The sequence below is a fragment of the Nicotiana sylvestris genome, chromosome 8 (assembly GCF_000393655.2).
Source record: "Nicotiana sylvestris chromosome 8, ASM39365v2, whole genome shotgun sequence".
Taxonomy (NCBI): Eukaryota; Viridiplantae; Streptophyta; class Magnoliopsida; order Solanales; family Solanaceae; genus Nicotiana; species Nicotiana sylvestris.
The window spans coordinates 135,489,466-135,495,115 of record NC_091064.1 but is presented as its reverse complement, the minus strand read 5'-3'; the positions used below and the strand labels follow the sequence as shown (position 1 = coordinate 135,495,115).

At 34.5% G+C, this 5,650-nt stretch overlaps 1 long non-coding RNA gene across 1 annotated transcript; it reads left to right on the top strand.

Annotated features, from left to right (window-relative positions):
* Window positions 1-851: 851 nt before the first annotated feature.
* Window positions 852-5,093, top strand: LOC138874559 (uncharacterized). Its single transcript, XR_011401567.1, has 2 exons — window positions 852-1,609; window positions 3,028-5,093. It is a non-coding gene; the product is annotated as an uncharacterized lncRNA (long non-coding RNA).
* The last annotated feature ends 557 nt before the right edge of the window (window positions 5,094-5,650 follow it).

Genomic DNA, 5,650 nt, shown 5'->3' with positions numbered 1-5,650 from the left:
TGCAACTACCTATTTGAGATATCTTGACATAGATTAAAGGAAATATATATCTCTCAAATTTGGCTTCTTTGTTTTTTTTTTCTCAATTGTTCTCTCACACACTTTATCCTTTTTTTCTCTCAAAATAACCTTTGAACAAAATACTTTGTAGATTTATAGTTAAACCCAACTCGTATGAAGTTCTTAGTAGTAAAATTCAGATTTTTGGGGAACTAATGAAAGAAAAACCAAATCCTAGAACTATTAGGCTCGGTTGAAACAAGACGCGAACAAAAAAGGAAAGGATTATATATTTAGATTAGAAAGAGTAAGAAAATCTAGGATCCCCTTTTCTTATTTCCTTTGCTAACTTTTGGAAACAAATTAGATACAAAAGAAATTTTTTTTGGAGAGCAAGCAATTCTATTCTTTTTAATTTTTTTTTCGTTTTTTTTTTAAATTTTTCTTTTCTTTTCTTTGCTCTTAGTATTCAAGAAATCCCAAGACTTACCAAGAACGAAATCTTGATAGAACCGCTCTGATACCACTTGATAACAATACGATAGGGGATTCAAGAAGTACTAAAGAAAATAAAAAAAAAACATGTAGAAGCTAAAAGAAAATAAAGAAACGAAAAATACGAAAATTAAAGATTAATTCAAGAAACTCTTTCTTTTATTCAATCTATCTTTAATTTTCGTCTTTTAGCTTCCACATGTTTTTTAATTTTTTCTAGCACTTCTTAAATCCTCTATCGTGTTGTTATCACTTATTACTTATTTCCTATTCTCTCTTCCTTGAAATTTTATATTATTTCCTTCTTCTTCCAATTAGCACATTGATTCTTGCAAGATCTCAGAAAATATCAATCCTTAAATCCTTTCAAATTTTCCAACAAAATTCCCGTCAAGCCCGTCTTCGTCAAATCTTTCCAACGTCTCTCTCTCTCCTTTTCTTATTTTATTACTTTAGTTTGACAAAATATTTTCCTTCCTTAAATCTTATGGTTGATTCCCATTCCCTATCTTTAGCTCAATTCTCCCTCTTTTATAAGATTTTTACTTCTTATTTCCAATTATCATTCCAGATTTTTATACAAGACTTTCCCAAAGTTTTGCTCTAATTTCTCCTAGCATGTTTGTTACTCTCGCACACCTTGCCATGAATTCAACCAGATTCATCCATTTCCTTTAGCAAAGATCTAAATCAATCTCCCTTGATTTCTCTGTGCGAATTTCAAATGTGATCCTACACCTTGGTGTACTATAAATACCTTGCATCTTGAGCTTGTTAGAGAGATTTTTTCAGCTTGAACGGCTTACATTTTGAGAATGGCTTTTCACCACTGGTTTTGACACTCGCTGCTATAACACCTTCTCTAATCCTACCGCTATTGATTTTTCGACTTCTCTAGCATTATTTGTTTCTGCTGGCTGGAAGCCGATACAGAAACTTAGAGCATTGCTGGCCTATAATGGGCTAGTGTTGATTCGATATCGCTGAGTATTGCTGTCCGTAGTTATCACTTGTTCGTCATCATCGTATTTTCGATTTTCTTATTGTATTCTGCTCTTCGACTGTCTGAATGTCGTTCGACATTCCGTTGAAAGCATCACAAGCTAAAGACCAGGTGCGCCTCGCTTCTTTGCTTGATCTCTGATTTATGCGGGAATGCGTGACATTCCCGAACGATATATGAGACATATGTTTCTCCATGACATGCTAGAAAAAACACTTCAGGTCTAAATTAGATAATAGGTAGGATTTTTGCTACACAATGTTTCTTTCTGCTTTCATGTGTCTTATTCATCTTCTGAACATGCTCAAATGACTCAATCCATTCGAGATATCATGTCGATAGGATGCTTAATTTTACAGAAATCATTAAATTTACAAGTACCAAATTTTGTTAAAGCCAGTAGTGCACCCACAGACTTAAAACCTGGATGTAAAAGGAAGAATCTGTTTTTTTGCTATGTGTTTAGGACAATATTAATTGCTTGCCTACTTTATTCGACTACCTGTTCGTTTAGTTTGTTTTTATTCGATCACATCTTATTAATAGGCAAAACTAGTTTTCTTATCTATGTGTTTGAATAGTTAATTATGAGTGAGTAGAGGATCTTAAAATAAGCTAAATCTTTTACAATAAGTAGTTTCTTGCTCTAAAATAGAATTTCAATATTTTGGTCTAAATATGGCAAAGTTGAGATTATAACTTTGATGTTAATTAAACAATCTCATTTTGAAAATTTTCCTTACTTTTGGCTGATTCTTCCAAATGAACACGTCACTACAAGGTTTGAACTCAATAATCATCTTTCTATTTAATTATTTTGGTCCGCTTGGTGTTTACGAGTTTGGAATAAATTTGTTTTTCTTTTCAACTTTCACATCTAATTATGTTACTACCTTATTTTTAAGTTATGTATTGATTTTACAAAATCAGTGAAGTTAGTATATTTTAAGAGCTCATTTCACTACTTTAATTATCATCTCTCAACTTAATTAATTCGGAGGCCAATATGAGCCCTTGCATGCCTTATGTGTTACTTGTTTAAGTCCCAATGTGCTCCCTTTTATGTGACGCTAATAAGAATAGGAATAGAAATCTGAAATTTTCTTTAAGTCTAGAACCATCCCTTTAGAATAGTGTCCAAAGACTCCTGGACTATAAGAAGGGGCAGGTAGTCTTAAATTAAGACACAATTTAGAATTAAATAGTGCACTCTTAAGTTAACAACTTAAAGATACTAATGAGGGTAGCGGATATGATACACAAATTGCCCCGAATAGCTATTGCACTTTTGGCTATAAAAGTCTTAGCAGACTTTGCATGGGAGTTGATCCATCATGCTTAAAAATTTAGGCCCCTTTTACGTAATTAAGTAGGCTTTCTATGATTTACAATTCTTACATCTTTCCATGACTAGTTTTAATTAATTGCTTTTAATTTATGTATACACTTGACCACTTAGGATTAATTCACAACTCAGCAACCTACAATCTAGTTTAACCCAATGATCTCACATAGTCTATAATTGACAGGGAACCACAGTTGTGGACCTCGAAGAGTGTCTTACATCTTTGCTTTGAGGTAATCTGAGCACTTACTCGACCTATGGTAGTGTAGACTAGTTAACTCAGAGTTATTCGCAAATAGGTGGCCTAACGCACCTTAATCCGTTAGGTGGCGACTCTCTTTTTTAATACCCATTTAAAAGAGTTGTCACATGTCGAAGCCCGCTTCCGCGAGGAGAAAAGAGGGCACGACACTAATAAATCCATGATTATTCATCTTATTAGTATATTATTATTGGACCACTAGTAAGTATCGAAGTCGACCTCTCGTCTCTACTTCTTCGAGGTTAGATGGGATACTTACTCTGGGTACACGTTATTTTCGTACTTATACTACACTTGCTGTGCATTTTATTGCACAGGCTTATGTATGGCTAGTGGCGTAGCAACATGGTTGATGCAGAGACTTAGGTGAACTACATTTATTGAGACAACCTGCAACCAGCAGAGTCTCCTTCAAAGTATTGTATATATTTTCATTTTTGTCCACTTTGTAATCCGGACAGTTACTGTATTTTATTTCATTCCCTAGTAAATACTCATGCACTTGTGACACCGGGTTCTGGGATGATTATGGGGTATCTTGTATTAACTTCTTAACATTTATATTTAATTTGAAATTATTACCTTTTTACTAGTAAAATTGAAGGAAAATCGTAGTTTTAAAAAATTAATAAAACGAGAATTTAATTCAGTATTTTGGTTGGCTTGCCTGACAGCGGTGTCTGGCGCCATCACGACCCTTAGTGGATTTTGGGGCGTGACAGCCGTAGTCATGTTTTGTATGTGGAACTTGCCCACATTTTCTTATTATTTTCATGTCCTTCTGCACCTTGTTTTTAAATTATGAGTTATGCATTTGATGAGGTTTTGATATTAATATTTTTGTAATAATAATGGCACATGTGGGCATGTTGTGCGGGTTGATTGATATTGTGTGGAGTAAGGGTGGCATTTTACTGTTGATGTTGTGTTGTGTTGAGTATAAGGGTGGCAATATGCGCATGCAGCGACATATGGGAAGCATTTCATTGTTATGTGCATGCGGCGACATAAGGGAAGCATTTCATCATAATGTGCATGCGCCAAAATTAGGGTGATATTGGGGGGATGTTATGCGATGGCATATGGGCGATTTTTATTGTTTATATTTATGTGTTGGAACAAGGGTGACATCCTTGAATATGTATGTTACTTCCTTATGTGTGTCATGTATTTTTTACATGTTTTGTTGTATTGTAATTAACACGCTAAGATGTGCCTCTGTTATTACTAGATAATTTGGTTGCCAAGATAGATTTATCTAGATAGAGTTGATATCTCATATATTTTAGTTGTTGTTAGCATATCAGATTGACGAGATGAGGAAGTTGTCATAATGAATTAATGTATTTGATTCTTAAAAGGTTCTCTTAAACATGTTATGTGGTATTTGATACGGAATCAGATCATGTTGGGCCCAGAATTACAATGGTGTATGGGTATTGGACACATGTATTATATGGTGCATACCTTTATGTGAGTGAAATTGGTGCAAGTTGTAATTGTTGAACATGTTTAATTGGTAGAGTTTGTTTGTTACCACATTCTAATTGTGCACCATTACTATTGATATTCTTTATTTTGTAACTATTTTTCTGGAATATTTTCTCTGTATTACACATGTTATTGAGTTGCACAGGTTCTGCAAGTGAGTATTTTTTGACTTAAAAACTTAGTTACTACTTCTCTGAGGTTGGTCAAGATACTTACTAAGTATATGGGGCCGGTTGTACTCATACTACACTTCTGCACCTTGCGTGCAAATTCTGGAGTAAAGTAGCTACGAAGACGGAGCTTTGCATTGGAGACGTACCAGATTCATGCTACCTCTTGTTCATGGTAGCTTAGGATTTCATTTAAGTTTATGTAACATTCAAACAGATAATGTATTTATTTATCTCACCTGCTTTATAAATCTAAATCGTAGTGGCTCATGACTTGTATTACCAGTCCTCGGGATAATTATATGAATTTTGATGCAGTTTTATTGATATACTGATGATTTCTCATAGTAGTAATAACTTATACTGCATGACTTACCTGTCATCACTACTTGATAGGATTTTGGATCATGACAGTTACTAGGTTTGGCAGAAGAAAGAAGAAATCTGATGAACTTGTGCTCTCCACGGTGACTCGTGCTCTCCCTTGGTCGAATTCCATTCTCAAAAACGTCCAACCCCCTTCTTAGACATATTTAGGTAGTATTTATAGGCTAGGGCCGACGTCTGCAAGTCCAAAACTAAGTAGGAAACAAGTTATTTACATACTGGGGGACCAGGACTTTAACCTCGCGTGCCTGGTCTGGAGGGTGCCATAAGTGGAAAGGTAGCATGTATATCTGAATAGCTATGTGAATAATTTAATATTATAATGTCATTCATATGCTTATAAATGTCATATTGTGCATGGGTATATGTGTTGATAACATTATAAAGCCTCTGAGGGCATCCCATCATATCATCTCAACCACTGTGGGCAAATCATCAACGTATACCAGCTGATCAGGTGATGATGCGTATACAACATCGTAACCTTTTTTCCATAT